Below are 18,792 nucleotides of genomic sequence, written 5' to 3'. Positions count from 1 at the left end.
CTTGAAAGTAAACGGTGTTTTGTGTGCCCATGTATTTACTTCTGGTGTGTGAAACATTCATCTACAACCATACAGTGTCAGTAAATAAATTGGTCACAGAGATAAACGTGATATTTTCTGTTAATTCTTTTTCTGGTCATAGTAAATAAAAAAGACATTGCTTTGACATCTTACTGAAATAAAATCAGTCAAAGGGTTAAAAGCCGAGAGTATTCGTAGATGACCAATTGGTCTATGAGTGACCTAAATTTGAAACCTATGGTTTACAACTTGCATGCTTTACTTTCTCGGGCGTGATGTCATGATAGTGTCAAGGACAACTAGCCATACACTATCCTATAAACGACGTTTGCTGAACTTTACACAGTACAGGCTCTTTACAATGCAAACAAGTATGGCAAACAGCCACGGCGTTGCAGTCCCTGAGTCAGTCTGGTACGGTAAGATGAGAGAGTGTTTCCTCTCCTTTGTTTTCAATTTTCCTCACTTCTGTCTTTGCTCGTCTTCGCTAAAGAGAGATCAAAATTCAAGGGCACTGGACGCTGCGATGTACTCTTCACAGGTGGTTCCGTCTATGGATGTTATTTCTCGTGGAAAGAATGAATGGCAATTCACCGTAAGAGGGGTGAGAAGCGAATGTCAATATCAAATAGTCCTATATGTGGGAGGAAGTTTAAAAGTGATATAGGTTACAGGGAGATTTCACACTGGAAGACATAAATGTGCCCTGGGGATCCGAACTCTCAAATGTTTGCAAAAGGTTTGTGGTCTAATGCTTGCGTGGGGCTTCTTTTGAAGTCGTTGAGGCAAGAAAACCTTTCACCGTCTTATTTGTTTGGAAATCGTAAATTATATTTATTCAAATTGACATAACACAGGGATGGTGCTTTTTTTGAATTTAAAATGTCAGGTAATGTGTTTCTCTAGTACCACACTTTGCACACTACAACCGATTTTCATTCTTGATTTGCTAAGCGACTAGTTTAAAGTTTCATCAAGGAACGTTTGATCAAAAGTTGCAGCCTTTCACTTTCGAGACGCATACTACCTTAAATACCTTCCTCCTTTTTTGAATTTTGAAACAAACGAAAGAGAGATAATTAAGAAATGAAACTTCGCGAATTTACGTTCAATCTGTACATTCGCTCCATAGACACTCCGCAAACGACCTCTTGTCCACTCACATCATCTTTGAAGAATTTACATGTTGTAGACATCTTGTGATTTTTATGTAATACTTTAATTCGTTATGCAAACGTTGACCAGAAGTGATGAACAGTAAAATTTCTGTGATTTGAAACATGTAACAAGTTCAGATTTAATGATTTTTTTGACGTGAAATGACAAACGGAATTAGAATGTAGCTAGTCCTGGTAGGAACTCTCCAAACCTAACAGTCCGATCACCTCGCTTGCCAGACCTCGCCCCTTCCTCACTGAGCTATAAAGGAAGGGTGACTTCAGTTGCCCTGATATGTTCAATGCAGATTGTCGTTGTTGAAATACAAAGTTAGTTGGTGGAAGCTATATTGAGGCGCATTAGTCTACACAATCACAATATTCAGCGTCTGTCAAGCGAGACTGCATGACGAAGGAGGGAAAGTCCCAGCCGGGAGATAACTACTAACAATTATGTCAGTTGGTGCAAAACATCAGGTACGGAGTCTTATTTTACCAATGCAAATATGCATTACATCAGGTAATGAATAATTCATTAGTTTATCGTCCATAGTACCGTCATCACTTGCGCCAACGTTCATGAATGCATGTCAGGAACCACTAGAAAAATTACAAATTCCGAAAAGCCATCGATTTTTACATAACGTTGGTGTACGTCAGCAAGTACATAGGCTCAGCTGACTGTTGAAGAGATATCTGGTTGCGTTCAAACATTCAATAATATTTGAAATGCGCTCTTCGTTGATTTATTTTGCTATCACTCAGCATTTTCTCAGTCTTGCTTATTATAAGCTGAATTAAGTAAGTACAAAGAAAATATCTACAGCAACTCAATCTGATGAAATTAATAGAATAACCATGCTAGCATTTTCCTTTGTTTTGTTTTAAAAACTATTTTGACAAATACTGGATTCAAGACCGAATAATTGGCTTTTGGAGACGTATGGAGCGCAGTTACTTTACCGACTGAAAAAAGTATGATCACTTAAGAAAGTCGTAGGGTTGATGCTATTTTTAAATGATATTGATAGCATCAAATGATGTTTGTTTTCGCTTTTTGGTTTTAAATTCTAGGGCATTTAAATGAACGAAATATTATGTGGGCATAACACTAGCCTATTAACATATTGGGGAGAAACAACGACGTTACATGACAAAACTGCATTATTCAGATTGAACTGCTGTAGCGTTATCTATTAATAGTGAAGATATGCGAGTAAAACAATCCATGACAAATTCTTTGGATGCTGTTCCTTGCTAGGTCTCCATCAGCGTGATTTGTCAGTCTGGAACATCACTGCAATGAAATGTATCATTCGCGTGTCAAATGTCATTGACTGTAATGTCAAAATAATGCCACTACATTATAACCCGTAATGATTGGAAATTCTAGGTCGGAATGAGTATACATTATTAGAAGCAAGGTTATACAACGCGATTCGTCGTCTGTCTTCCCCCTTGACGGATTGACTTTTTTATTATCTATATCTCAACCTAAGGCGACTTGTCACTGAACACATGAGATTAATTGTTACCAGTCAGCAAAACATAATAATTCTTAAACATCTCGTTACCGTCTCAGATTTGTGAAATTGTGCATGAAGAAATCTAAGTGGTAAGGAATCCATGATAGTATTTGACACCATGAACATGCGCTACAATATAAACCACGTATATCACATTGGTATAGGCAGGGCTTTAGAAATATTTTGGTGTACACTCAAGGTAAATAAGATGATTTACAATGACACAAAACAATCAAACGTTCTAATTTTATATGCGAAAGGGACTGTCTCTTGTCAAACTGGAAGGAAACCGTTTGCATTGTATTTTCAGCAGTGCTGATGTTCTCGTCAAATAGGTTCAGTCTTCCCGACGTCGATATTTCTGTCGAAGTCACTGAACGGTATTTCGCTGCATTGGTGAAATACTTTGTAACATCAGAGTTGCCAATGACGTTGCCCTTGTTACTGTGATCATATGCCAAGTGATAAAGTGATTTAGATACGATGAACATTTTCCTACAAATCCTACATTAATAGTTTACTTTGTCCCAGCCGAGTGTGGCACCAGGACAATAACCATAACACTGGTCTCCCTAAATAAACCATGCAAACAGGACACTTACCCCAAGGCCTAATAGTTTGCAAACTCCATGACAGCAATTGCAAAACACGGTAGGGTGTAGAAGAACATACAGGTTGTCTCTCTCACAGATCCACTGTCTGAAAAAGACAGACAATGTGAGATTCAAAGACTATAGTACTCGTTCACCAAGGCGAGGAAGTTGGCAATCAAAACCTCTCGGCTAAATTGCCAACTCTAAAACTGGTGATTCAGTAACTTGGTTAAGTTGTTCAAGTTTTGATCACTACTGCTGCATGCAGTTTTAACTATAACAAGGTAATAACAATGAACAGCAACAAAAGCAATAAATGTCTGTCAACATTGCCTGCTTACTCGTATTTTATCATAAAAACATGACAGTAAAACTGTATTCCTTTTTCACCCACAACGATAATACATTATAGTACATCATAAAGTTAAATATTTATTGAACAATCTGTGTGGATCAGCAAGGACAGCAAAGTAATCACGAAAATTAATCAGTTTTTATCGAATTGCACTGCAGCAAGTAATATCATCAAAATACGGTCTAGTCAGCTTTTTCAGGTGTACGAATTTGATGGAAAAATAGACAAACGCTCAGATATATTACCTGCTTCAGTAGTTGCAGTACTGTCGTCTACAAGAGAGAAATATAAGAATGCGGTTTAGCAAAGTTTTAAAATGACCATCGATTACCAGTAAGTCAATTTCAATCCCTGGTCTATGCAGACGTCAATTTTTGCATGTATTGACAAGATAATGTCCTTTTTGATCATCTTGAAGCTAATTCTGAGCAAAACATTTCTAAAAAAATCTATCCGACCTAAAGACTGGACCTCACTGAAATATGGACTAGACTAGTAGAATATGTTCATGCACTGTTGTAAATTTAGTAACATTAATAGCAAATGCTCATAGGAAGTGCGTAGCAGCACAATATCATTTTGTACCTTCTACGACCGACAACTCGGGAACTAATTTGATGTGTGGTATGTACAAGAGTTGACATATTTAGCTTTTCAAAATACAACGAATTGTATCACGATAAGGAAGACGTTAGATTCTGACTGATTGACACAAGTTCAATTGATCAGGAGAAAATCCGACGGGCACCCCTGAACTATTTAGTAAAGACTTGAAGTTCACCAGCGAAAGAATACAAACACGGGCATTGAAAAAAAGACGTTGACAAACAGTTATGCATGGGGGTAAAAAAGGAAGGTAATATGGGAAAGAATTGGACGTAAAAGAGAAAGAGTCTGCTGTGAAGAAAATATAGCCTTGCTTGTTTTCCCAAAAAAAGTTCCAATCGGCGGCTAATTAAATGGTGCGAGAGTGAGGGGTGTACAATTCAATAAAGAAATGTCAAATTTAATTTTGGAAAGGAAAACAAATTTGCATGTCAACATTCTGACCACCCCATCCCATAATCTCATGATCCATTCCTAAGTTTTGCTGATTTAACTTTTCTTTCAATTAAATGTTTATTTTTCTTTACAATTTTACAAGCAGAAAAAATTCACGATTAAGAAAATGAAAATGAATCTTCATACCTTGCATTCCGCCATCAGCTGTAAAGGAATGTTGACATTCAGTTAGTTTGGTCATTAGTTTTAATACTGTCTTCGCTAACTTTGACCTTACGAGGTGAAATCCTGTTTCACTGATACATATTTGCTTGACTTTGTTTCCCCATAAATATTCATGAACAATTTAATTTCCAAAATGTACACACGCTCTCCAGATGAAATATTTGCCGACTACAGTCATAATTCGTAACGGTTTTTAAAATTTTACACATCAGAAAAAGTCACCATTTAGAAAATGAATCTTCATACCTGGTGTTACGTCATTAGCTGTAAAGGAATGTTGACATTCAGTTAGTTTTGGCCATTAGTTTATTACAGTGTTCGCTAACTTTGACCTCACGAGGTAAAATCCTGTTTAACTGTATTTTGTTTGAATTTGTTTCCCCTTACAGGACCATAAATATGCATGAGCAGTTTGAATTCTCAAAGTTTACATACGTTAGCCGGATGAAATATTCGGCGACTACAGTCATAATTTGTAACATTGCAAGACGCAGTCACGTCGATTGTTACATGACACTCGAAGTCATCATAACGGCATCATACCCAAGCACTGTGCCTGGAAGTAAAATGCCTTTTCGGTTGACTTACGTTTTGAAGCTGTAGGTCCAGAAGTTTCTGGGGAAAAAGAAGAACAACAACAAATAAAAGCCTTGAACACGAATTCACGATGAGCTTCTCGCTTAAACCTTTTATGAACTGGTTTTAGTCAAGTTTTCCACATTCAATACTTATTCTGAAAATCACAGAACGAAGAAATCAAGAGAAAATCTTACTCTGATCTGCTTTCTTCGCATTGTTTGACACTCTGTCTGTACGTCCGTATCTAGGGTTTTCATTCCCTGTTACTGGTCTTTCTTGCTGGACTAGTGAGGAATTTCGCCCGTTATTTGCGTCTCTATCATAACTGCTTTGAAAGCCTTGTTTTCTTGTCATCTCCTGTTTCTTCTTGTTCTAAAATGTCTCTCCGCCATAATATTTCTCCAATTATTCCTTTCACTAATGACAATATCTATTCCTGTGTTTCTTTTTTGTTTTTGTTTCCTTTTGTTGTTGTTCAAAACATTTTCCGCTCATTTTTTACAGTGATATGAGGTACATTTCTTTTCATTTTTCAGTAAAACATCAAACTTCTAATTCTTCGAATTTCTTATTCTTTTAAATAGTAAATAACCGAGCTTTTTAAATTAAATAATATCCTCAATACCTCATACATATCAATAAACACACTACACATACCTGTTACAGTTATTGGAGTTGTCTGTCCTGGAAGGTAATTACAGGTTGATTAATGACATGTATAGTTCTTATTTCATGCCTTTCAAAAACAGGATAAGGATATCTTTTATTTTTTCAAATTTATTTTATTCCTTTATTAGCACACGTGTTCACACACGCTAGCTAATGTCGTAGGGATGTCTGTCTGCCTGTCCGTGTGTGTGTGTGTGTGCATGTGTGTGTGTTTGTGCAGTATGTGTGTCTGTCTGTCTGTCTGTTTACACGATATCTCAAAAACGGTTGAACGGATTCAAGTCAGATCTGGTAGACAGGTAGCGCATGCTAATTGCAAGAACTTATTAGACTTTGGTTGGTTTTGCTTGCATATTAATGAAGTTATGAACTATCATTTTTTCATATAATGGTTTCCTATGGAGACAGTAATGACTGTGTCGACATAAATCATGAAATACTGCACAAAACTTCATAACTTTTCACAGATGACCATCTCAGAACATTATAATGATACTGTGGGTGTCATGTCAATTATCTGCTTATTTGCATATTTAATGAACTTTTGTCATTTGTGATATAATTCCAAAATTCTTAAACCAAATTTAATGATACCTGTTATAGATATTGATCTAATAGATATCTAACAGTACTGAGAAGCATTATGCAGTGTCAAATTAATAAATAGCTCATTTGCATATTAATGAAGATTAGTCATCTAATTAGTAAAAACTGCACCAATTTTGATGAAATGTGCTGCAGATACTGATCAGACAGCTATCTGACTATGTTGTGAAGCATTTAGAAGTGTGAAGTTAATTAAGGGTCATTGCACATTTAATGAACTGTGTAATTAGTGACGTAACGCTCAAATTATGGCACCAAATATAGTGAAACCTGCTACGGATATTGATATGATAAGCATCTAATAGTCGCGTGAAGCACTGAGCAGTGTCAAGTTAATTAAGGGTTCATTTGCATATTAATGGACTTTGTAATAAATGCCGATATGACTCCGAAATTGCAGCTCATTTGCATATTAAATGAAGTTTGTAGTTAGTGATTTAACTCCGACATTACTTTGCCAAAGTTGATGAGACCTGCTACAAATAATGATCTGACAGATATCTTATTGTTCTGTGAAGCGTACTACTATTGATGAACCTGTTGTTAACCACGTGAGCATATTCAGTTCACATCGGGCTTTCATTTTGCAGCTGTTCAAAACATTATAGCGGTGAATAGTTCCTCCATGACACGTTTTCGGTTTTCAGTTGTATGGGTTGTGCTTGAGTGCCCTTTAAATGAACCGGTTGTTCACAACTCTTCTAAAGAAACTGATCTGCCTATCCAAGTTTTAGAAGATAATAATAATAATAATAATAATAATAATAATAATAATAATAATAATATATAATAATAATAATATATTATTATTATTATTATTATTATTATTATTATTATTATTATTATTATTATTATATTTATATTATTATTATATTATACGTTATTTCAAGAGGGTAATCAGATTACAATAGATAAATATTGTAATTTACATCAGAGCCCTCAAATGATTTACTCATGTTTGTTTGATCACATCCTAATGAATAAGAATGACCACATGACATTTGCTCTCGTCAACTTTGTATTCTTTTTAACATTTTACCAACAGATACTGTGTGGTCACGAGACTGGTGGGAAAATCCGCTATTTTACCGATTTGTGTGCTTTAAAAGTTTACATTATTGATGCTGTAACACCAAAATCAACAACATTTCATTTCAGTAACTTTTCACCTACTGAACATCGAAATCCTAATGTAATGCGGTGAACGGTTTTAATCGGTGCTGTCTTGTCCGCCAAAATGGCAGCAAACTACTGCGACGTATATCAGATCGTCCCACCTTTTTTCACAGCTTTGATGACTACAGCCGTGCACATGACACAGACAAGTCAAGTGGAGCAGATATATGGATTCTGATGTCATAAAATAAAATTAATCTCTCACAGCTGAAGTAAGTGTATTTGAAATTAGTCGTATCCCTTATTTAGATTTATATTCGTTTAATTCAATTCAACTTCAGTGTGTGCCACCTGTAGTATAGTCTGCTGAAACTCAACGTATTTCTGAGGCACAGAATAATTAGCTGACAATGGTAATTAATTAAATGTCCAATTGATGTGAAGCGTACCAGCGTTCCTGACAAAATTTTAAAATATCCCTTGGTATGCAGTTAAACAAGTATAGACATATTTTGTTGACAGTTGTATTACCTTTGATGACAGCAGACACAGTCAGTACCACAAGGAAAATGAAGGAGATTCTGTTGAGATACAAGATATATATTCACCAATTACTGTTATTTTCTGTAGGACGACTGATTACTAAAACTCAGAGATTAAGGTGAGTGAAGAGCAATTCAATAGGTACTCTATCATCTGATCGGAAAACGTTTGACAAAAGTGTTGTGTTGTTTTGGTGTTTATTTGCTTAAATATTTATCTTACTGTCACGGTCGTGATCAAAAGAAACAATTGAAGGGAAAATTGCTAAGTTAAAGGGTTTTGGTGTAAATCAGGTTGGTAGGGTTAGACAATTCCAATTCTTGAAGAGGGAACACGATAGAAGAATGATTCTTATGACACACACACAAACTAATAGTGAGACATCCACAAGTTTACACGGAACAACGATCATCCGTACTTTGCCATTTGAGCTAATGATAGGTATCCCAATAGAACATTAACACAAAAAATACATGGAAGGTGAACAAGTTTAATAGTCCTGGCAGACTGATTTAGGAAGCGTTGAAAAATATCGACGGGGAAGGAAGTTTTGGTTTTTGAATTGTAGAGAGTCTCCTCATAGAAACTAGAGCATTATTAAAGAGACTTGTCCGCATATTGTGCACAAAAATCGGCACATTATTATGTTTTTTATAAATACATGAAATTCCAACGCTCGCCGTAAAGGATATTTTTTGTTCATCGGTAATCGAGTCATGCAGCCGTTGAACTGTGACTACAACTCGCCTGATCATGGACAGTGGACATTTGTGGCAATGCGGAGCGACGTGGCTGTAATACAGATCATACAACCATGCTCCTTGCTTCAGTCGGTGTTCAAAGAAACTGACGAAATGTCCTCAAAAGACACATTTGCCATTTAGTCGCGATTTGAATTATTCCAAACGATGTCGTACAGAATTAGAACAGTAATCGGATTGTACCTTATATGAGGTGTAACATAAAGATTTTTCGGACATATACACGCGACGGCTTCGACTGTTATAGCCTGCTCGGTCGCTAAGCTCCCCGTCTCACTCAGATGAAACTCCACAGTTTGAGCAAAATTGCCCTGACGAAAAAATGAATATTTTATAGTCATTTATTGGCAAAAGCAATGAAGATAACATCGAAGAAACTACTTCAAGTAGCCTCCTTGTCAAGCTGCATTCAAAATTCCTAAGTTGCTACAGCACCATTTGTATCCGTTTCTTGAACACTGAAATATAATGGCCCACCGTATAAGAAACAGCTGTCCCGCGTTCTAACATTTTAAGTAACTAGCTATCATTACATGCAAGGACGGACAAATCAGGGAAAGTTAATCTTTCAGACAATTTACAATAAAGGATGAAGAAAATTGTGTTTTGTGGTTGTTCTTGATGTGTTAGTTACTCCCCAATATGGATAAAATTTAGGAACTGATTGACTCTCACGGTGATTACGCAAGTAGACGTAAGGCAAGGGTATCAATAGATTGTTAACCCCTTGACTACCTATGGCGCCGGATATTTCCGGCGCCATATTGAATTACCATATACCTTGAGTGCCGGAAATATCCGGCACAGTTAAATGGGCGTATTTGCTTCGTTTTTGTCGCTAAAAATCCCGTAATTTCGGCGCCTGCAAGCAGCGCAACTAAGATTGATGTATTCCGATCTGACCTGAATGTGATTGCGCCCCCGTACGTCCGAATATGGCCAAAATCCGGAAGCAAACACGTCCTGATGCTTCAAATATTCATATTCTTTGCCAACTCTGGTCACATGACGTGTCATGTGACCTGGAAATACAAACTTTATTTATGAAAAAGTGGAAAATTTCATGCTGATTCAGAAAATATATGGTTTATTGGTACTTGTAAACTTAATTTTTACTCTAAGCAGTGTTCATGCAATGACCACACCCCAGATTTTATCAATATTTACATAAGGGGCCTGGTATATAGGAATACATTGGCCTTGGTAGTCAAGTCTTTGGAATGGTAAATCCAAGTTAATTTCCTTACACTTGTGCAAAATAACGGTGATGCAGAACTGCTGTCAGGAATACTGGATGATTTAGTTTGACAAGATGTGACTTATCTAGCATTGACCATTCATGAGAAAACAGCACATCGCTCTGAGAGAAATTACCATGCTATCGTATTTTTCTGAGGATATTCTGAGTCGACAGCGACTACATGTTCAATAGAAATGATTTAAACTATGCGGAAGTTAGACTTATCAAAACTAGGTGGTTTTAGAAACTTGAAAGGCTCTTCACGGAAAAAAACCCAAAAGTTGAAGCTAACTCCATGTTGCAGTCTAGTATATATAAGGTTTGTATATGTTACGCCTTACGGTTCCTATGACGTTTGGACCCAAGGAACAAGCTTCGTCCAGTACATACCGTTTGAACTGTCAATCACGCAGGAGCTTCGAATGTCAAATAATGATTGGCTGATATGACAAAAGGAGTCAATCTAAATAAACTATTTTCAAGGGAAACATTCTCTGATTGGACAAAAAGTTAACAATCAATGCTCTTGATGGCTTAATATTTGCAATTGTTTATTCACGTAGCTGCGTTGCTAGCTCACCGTAGCTAGGCAGTTCTGGGTTACTGGGTTTGACCTTTCCAAATGATCGGAGATGTCGTCAGAACAGCGTCAACTGTAGCGAATGGCATATAAGTAAAACTAAACGCGTTTTGAGCTTGCGATCTGTCATGGACGACAATCTTCACAGAATAACAAAATAGAAATGAAATATTTATAGTTGAATAATAGACGGCGTTGTGATCAACATATTGTAAATATCGCACGCGAACTAGACATTAATAGTCTAAAATATGATATTATTTTCGTAACATTTGAAAATAATACTCCTTGTATATACAAAAATTCATACACAAACAGCATTTTTATCGAATGCTTCTCGGCAGAAAGTAAGCTCAACCTGGATGAAATAATAACCTGGTTTTAGTGGTATCGATGTTTCATAATTACGATATATTATTTTTAATAACTACGAAAATATTATCATATTTTTCAACTATTAACAAGAAAAAAAATTATAGAATATTAAAAATATACAAAAAAAGAATGCCTTACGGTATAAAGAAATAACCATTCTCTGATAATGCGCAGGCTCTGTATCGACTGCGTGTACATGGTCGATAAAATGTTTTACTAATCAAAACAGGAAGATATACTTGTAATGGTATGCACCCGAAAAAGAGAGAAAATGAAATACTTACTTCATGTTGCAGTCTAGTGGTCCACACAAGATCTGGATGATTCACACCTTGCGGCTCCAGCGTCGTCTGGGCCCGACGGACAGACTCCGTCTGGTAAATATCGTTTGCAGTGTCAATCAGGCATAGACTCCTGGTGTCAAAGAACGATTGGACGATGTGACAAAGGGAGTCAATCGCAATTTACTATTTTCACTGAGAACATTCTCTTATTGGTCTGAAAGTAAAGAAATTGAATTCAATTCAATGTGAGTTACTTTTGTTTGTTTACTCACGTTGCTACGTTACTTGCATTTTGTTTATCGCGTTTCGTGTGCAATTTGATTTATGACATGTGACGTTTTCCTCCAAGCGTAGGCGTTTCTATCGCAACTTTTGTTGAATAGTTATAGCACATAATGGGTTCTACTCCGGAATAAAAAGGACGCGATGCGTACGCCGTTCTACATACTCAGTACGCCCAAATAATCACGTGATGCCGGTACAAACAAACCCACATGTGTACTGAACGCGTATGGAAATACACGTACGTCTGTGCGCGCACGTTTGCGCACATGGCTTTGTTTGTACCGTGGTCGATGGTCGATTCGAATTCCGGGTTTGGCCTATTGGAAGCAATAATAAAGTTAACAGGGCCATCCCTATGATCACGTGCACAGAGCATGTCGCTGGTCTCGTACCCATCTCTTGTTAGAAACCAGTCACATGTTGCCATGTGAATGATACGACAAAAGGAGCCAATCACAATATCCGTAACAAACATTCTCTCATTGGCCAAAGGTTGACAATCGATGGTTTGGATGAGTTAGAGTAAGTTTGTTTATTCACGTTGCTATGTTACCAACATTTTGTTTACCACATTTTGTGTGCAACTTTATTTATGGCATGTAATTTGAATTGTCATTTCCGGTGAAATCGTTTCTATTGTAAATGTACTTTTCTTTTAATATTGCACAGTGTGAAGAAATTATTAAAAATTTACAGGGGAACCATTTGATCTATTCTAGAATATTGTTGCACATAACACTGTCGCCATTCTTCTTTAAAGGGCCATTATTTGTAACTTTTAACCATTTTTTACCTCGGAACATTCCATGTTGGAGGCTCATATTTGTTGCAAAATGTTGTTTTACGAAGAAACAAACATGATTAGTGATGTTATAGCCACATAAAACTGCTAATTTTTGTTCAAACGTGTTGCCCTTCCGAGCTCGTTTGTTGACGTCTGGCATGCTCAGCGTGCTGGGGAGAACGCAGATATGGTGACGCCGCGATCACGCCAGATGTACAAGTTCACGTTTATTGCTGGATCAAAACAATATTGCGTCTTGGATTGCCAGACATCTGGCTACGCAACGTGCTCAGACAATGGACTACGGCGTAAGTGCCGGGCATAAGTAAATGAATATTTATTTTGAAATTGCTGTAAATGGCTCGCGCAGGTGCAGAAAAATGCCTACGTTGGAATCCGCGTGTCAACAGAGTTTGTATTTCTGTCCGGACAAAAATTGAAATTGTCGTTGTAAAATCACAATGTTATTTAGTTGTAGGGCACGTAATGTTTCCGAATAATATGCGATTCGCTGTTATTTGACAGGCTATTCAACATGAGCCAGTGATCATTTCAATCAAAACTAACGGAAAAATCGCAAGAAGATACAGCTAATGGAACTTTAAGCTTCTCGCTTGAATATTAAAATTTACAACATAAATTTTCCTAAATAAAGTTTTGGTATTTACCTGTCTTAGGGCAACATATATATTGCCCAATATTCAACGACACTCCGCTGATAAATCAACGTCGTGGTCAGTAAGTTAAATACTTGCTGCGATACTTCATTTTCTTTTCCATTTGTTTATGTACTTTATATGTACTTTCTATCACATATTATGAAAATATAGTTTATACTTTAGTTTACCACGACAAGAGGATTCGTGTGATGTGCGAAAAGTTGGCAATTTTTACGCTCATGCATATACTCAGAAACTTCTTTATCTCATCGGCAAGACGGCGACATTCTCGATAGCCAGGGCATAATTTCCGCTCCGCTACCTACGCAAAAATCAAGCGCTTAGCTGTTTCCGTAAAGAGGCGCGTGGTTTACGACGATGGACAACGATCGTGACTATACGCTATGTTTTGTTGGCTTGTCGCCGCTTGGTCATCGACTTATACCAGTGTCTCTTGATACCGATTTTACAAATTAGGCCAAAGTAATTAAATTCTTTGTTTTGCGTCCCCACCCGCCTAGGTTTTTAAGGTTTCCATGAAAAACACACACAGTGTATCTGAATAGGAAATTTTAGGACATGACCGCTTAGCTTTTCTGAACGAAATTTTGTTACAATTTGTTATTTGCTGCAATCAAATTACATTGTGTTAATTTTCTTGTGTGTGTTTTTCAGCCGCTTAGACGCGTACCTTTTCCCATTTAGAGAGGACGCAAAACAAAGAATTTAATTACTTTGGCCTTATTGCAAATCTTTGATGCGTCTCTTTACGTGATTCGAGTGTAATACTTTTAAATGATGTGTGTTTCTCATCAGAAAAGCATGACGCTTGCCTCATTTACATATTGAAGGCTCAGACTTTCTCTTCTAAATCAAAACATTTGTGGAGAGTCAAAAATCAAGACGATAGGTGGTCACAATGCATGCAACGCTCGAGGAACGCCTCAAGTTGCTTGTTGGGTATCCAAGGCACTACACTGTCGGCAAGACGTACCATTCATCTGATTACCAAAGACTACACTTTTTAAAGAATTAAGCTTTGGGTTTGTTCTATGGAATTCTGAGCTGTTGAAGGCACTCACGCAAATTTTAATCATTTTCCACTAGGTCGAGTTAAACTCCAAAAGTCATGTGATGAAGGCATAGATTCGATGTGGTGGAGGACCGCTGCCCTGCGACTATCTCACTCAGATTTGTCCAAATTGTGATATCATCTCAAATCTTAAACTTTTGTACATATTTCAGTCAAATTTGAAAATGGCTGCTAGACCACGTATTCATTTCTCCGATAGACATGAATTTTGTTCTTCTGGGTGTGTGTTTCTGATTACCTTCATTCTCTATTTTTGACTCAAAGATATTGTTTTCTATCAGCAACACTGGAAGCTTACGTCTTAGGCATGTGGAGTTTTCTATGGAATCATTCATGACTAGGTGAAAATGTGTCATTGGCCGTGTAACTCTATGTAATATATCACAGCGGAGGTATGATATGAATATGTTATAATGTGAATGACATGATATAATAGGAATATTTTCATGATATCATACATTTATCCAATATTTGCAAATTCTGATATATATTTTGTCATCTGACGCAATATTTAACGACTTAATTTACTTTCTCTCAGATTTTCATCAATTTTTTTGTGAATCGTCTTCAATATGAATAGGGCAACTTTTTTGACGGCGTTGAAAACATTTCAAGGATGCAGCATACATTAACAACTTAATCATATGTAAGTGCGATCGCATGTAAAATACTAGGAGTTCGGAAATAACATCGATTACTCATAAACAGTGGCCCAGTTTCCTCAGGCCACTGAAATATTTTGCCAAAAGTCATAAATGCATCCAATTTAATATTATTTTATAAGTCTGCCTACCTGATATGTCCTCAGGTCAAAGTGCCTCTCCACCGTAAAAATGAATGACTGATACGTTGTTGTGGCTCACTTCTACACAAGAACAATGTGTGCAAGATCCGTGTCAGCGTCGGTTCAAATGTGCAGAGCATGTACGGCTCCCTTCTCAAAGACGCTGTAGGGCCTACAGGTGCTATGCAACAAACAAAAAAACTTCTATACACAAATACCAACCGGCAGCTGTTCAATTGGCGCGCGACCAGGAAGTTTGGCGCGAACGCCTTCTCATCGATGTGATTATATGCGTGACGTTCAACGCTTCGTTTACAGCCGTTATGTGAGTTTGAGAAACACACAGTACAACCAGGGACGTTTTGACTATCGCTTTCCTCCATTGTAACATATCGAAATGGTCTTAGAATGGCCGAAATTTTATACCTCATTACACATTCAGCAGCATATTCATTTCAGCGTAGATAATGCAATTTGGCGAGAAACAATGTCGTGAAAGTTGCGCACAGCTATCGATGGATGCGTTCACCACCTCGTTCGCGATATTTCTTCAAATAATGGTAAAAGGCGGTTTGGCTCAGTGCCAGGATCAGGCCTGACATTTCCTGAGTCATTTCCTTGTCATGGTATTTAGGAAATATGTATCATTATTATTTCACAATGGTAGTTCAACATGATTTAAAATAGAACTTTTCTGACAGTGAGATCAGACTAAATATCATGTTTTTCAAATCGTGATTCAAAGCGTTACGAAACATAATTGAAAGATTATGATGGCGTTTATAATTGGTTATGACGATGATGTTGATTTTGAGGGGGGGGAGTAGAGGGAGGAATGGGGACTATCGCTGACAACGATGACGACGATGATGCTGGTGGATAGAGCAAGGCTTGAGAATCAGTATTACTTTGCACGTTCCATATATGATATACCCTTCGTCAGTTATCCTACCAAGTTCACATGTCGCCTTCAGGTCAAGACTAGTGAAGCATAACATGTCGAATAAGGTGCATTTTAACAAAAGTTAAACATTTGAAGGCCCCTGTAAACATATATACTGTAAACATGATTTTTTCGTACTAAAGCTGCTATAACAGACGAAGCTAAGTGTGTGAAAATACATGTGGTTTTGTCTTCATGCCGCTTTTTACTGACTCTAGGCAGATGGGGAAGTGATACTGTCTGGTAGGGAAAGGATTAATGATCAGAAATTAGGCACAAAAAATCCATTCATCGTCTGTGTACCACTCATTTTAGGAGACGCCAACGAGACATTACAGTACCAAAAATGACCAAATTTACTTCTTTTGATGCTTTGTCGGGAAGACACGGTGTACGTTTCTACGCACCTGATTCAACACTGAGCACTATCCTCCACTCTCTGGCTTACTGAAGCCCCGCTTGGTACAGCAACCTGCCCGCAATTCTTGCAACTCAAAGTGTCACCTCTCAAATGATTTGTGTTCCTCTGACGTTTAATAGAACCGGATGCAGGCAGTTGTTGTGAACATTTGTTATTCACCGCACCGAAAAAGAAATGCCCTCAGGCCATTAGCTGCACTCTTGCCCTGCGTAGTACACATTCGAGACTCTAAACTCGGTAATATTAAGTCTGTAACGAATCGAAAGCTACTTCAGCAAGATTGGACCATAGCATTGTCTGCCATAGTATATAACATGCATGTTCGTTCATATCGATATGATTCAATTCATAGTAATTAGATTTACGGTATAAATTTTCCTCCACATGAACACAAAATTTTACAAATATGAGTTGTTATTTCAGTTTAGGCAAGGAAAAAATGTTTCCATAAATTCAACCAATACATGGCCTCCAACCCTAAATTTGGTTGATGCATTTCGAAAAATGCAGCATCAACTTGTTCTCGTTTCTTTGGATTTCGGCCGGCGAATTATAACGATATAAAAGTTCCCAACAGATCACCGTACACGAAACAGAACAGAAAAGACATGTCTTTACCGGGTCTTAATTGACGTGTTATTAACAAACACAATACTGGTATCCATGAATACAGGACACAAACAACAGACTTTACATTTCCGACACAATACGTTTTGCCCTAAAGTATGAGCCCTTTTGAACCCACACGATAACTACTCTTTAAAAATATAATGTTAACAAACAAGCAGCATTTCGTCATGTTTCCCAATTTAGCAGAAATACAGCCTTAACCCTTTCACCCCCAGTTCCCTGTATACAGGTCCAACTTTACCATAGAAAACAATGCATTTGGGATAAATCATGGTGGTGAAAGGGTTAAGTCGTGACCAGCTACCCCCTCAGAGTCGAAAACTGTTTGTTTGTTTTTGTTTTTTGTTTTTGTTTTCAGCCAGGGTATCTATTTGACTTTAGTTGTGACTGGCCAGTTCTCATCGCTTGATTGGTTTTGAAGAGAATGACGTTTATGATGGCTGGCTTGTGTCAGATGTTAAAGAGTACGTCACTGTTGTTACAATAGCATCCAGAACTCTCATAGCCGACAGCGTCTACATATGAGGAGTTGGCATAAATGCTATTGACGCAAGGATAATAAAAGCTATCAGTTATTGCTACGCCTCTCCGGATGACACTGCAGTGAAACCTTTTACCTTGCTAAGGGGCCGTGGATATATAAAACACGCCAACGGTAAACGCAACTGAGTGCGTTTGGTCTCAACCCCCTCCCCCTAAACGAAAGTTTGGAAGTGCGAAAATCCAACCAAGCCTCGTTCTGTATCTGCATACCAACAATCAGTAATTTCGTCGCTATGAAATCACGTATACCGCCCCAACCCAATAACCCCTCTAAAATCAATCTCTGTTCAGCGCCATCTCAACAATGACGCAACCAATAGAATGAAATGAAACAGTGTATCCGAAATGATTGTTAGCTGACGTTATTTTACTCGTGCACCGATTCACATGTATGTCAAAGGAGTGCTGGTGTAGCGCCGGTGCCGTACTGGCCTGGCCTGGTACACGCCAAACAATATAGCGCGATATTTTGTGATACGTAAAAACGCGTAGCGAGATGTTGCGATATGAAAACTTGTAGTGCGATTTTTGCGCACGGTATTCGAAAAACAGCCAAACCCCCTCCCCCCTAAACACAGAAGTTGCGTTTACCGTGCGCGTGTTTTAATTATCCACGGTCCCTAACCTCCCCTGTCACTTCATGATGTCAGTGGATGATAAATCTTCGAGACAATGCCGAACTAAAACCGACTGACGTAGAATGGATAGAGACACTTCTATTTTTATCACTGTAACCAAGCTGGCGAAGAAAGAGAACTGTTATTCTTTCAACATAGTACTTGATTTGTATCCAGCAACAAGTCTTCAAGAATGAACCAATCGATTCAAAACAGAAACAATTACTTTATCTTTTGTCTCTGTCTCCAGATCCGTAGCAGAAAGCAAGACAGCGGTATGTTCAGCCTGGAGGTTATATTTAGTAACAAGGCCCCTGTCGCACATTGCGTCACTATGCAGGTATTTTCACAGCAAGAGAATTGTTCTGTTAGATATCAGGATATCGGGTACTTACGGAACG

General features: G+C 37.6%; 1 long non-coding RNA gene across 1 annotated transcript; it reads right to left on the bottom strand.

Annotated features, from left to right (window-relative positions):
- Positions 1-1,218: 1,218 nt before the first annotated feature.
- LOC139144081 (uncharacterized) lies at positions 1,219-16,712 on the bottom strand. Its single transcript, XR_011554724.1, has 8 exons — positions 16,588-16,712; positions 15,247-15,418; positions 11,633-11,846; positions 8,347-8,430; positions 4,841-4,915; positions 3,898-3,924; positions 3,307-3,403; positions 1,219-2,475 (listed from the first exon to the last, which is right to left on the bottom strand). It is a non-coding gene; the product is annotated as an uncharacterized lncRNA (long non-coding RNA).
- Positions 16,713-18,792: the final 2,080 nt, after the last annotated feature.

The sequence above is a fragment of the Ptychodera flava genome, chromosome 11 (assembly GCF_041260155.1).
Source record: "Ptychodera flava strain L36383 chromosome 11, AS_Pfla_20210202, whole genome shotgun sequence".
Classification (NCBI taxonomy): Eukaryota; Metazoa; Hemichordata; class Enteropneusta; family Ptychoderidae; genus Ptychodera; species Ptychodera flava.
The sequence above is the reverse complement of the archived record's forward strand: the minus strand, read 5'-3'. Positions and strand labels throughout refer to the sequence as shown.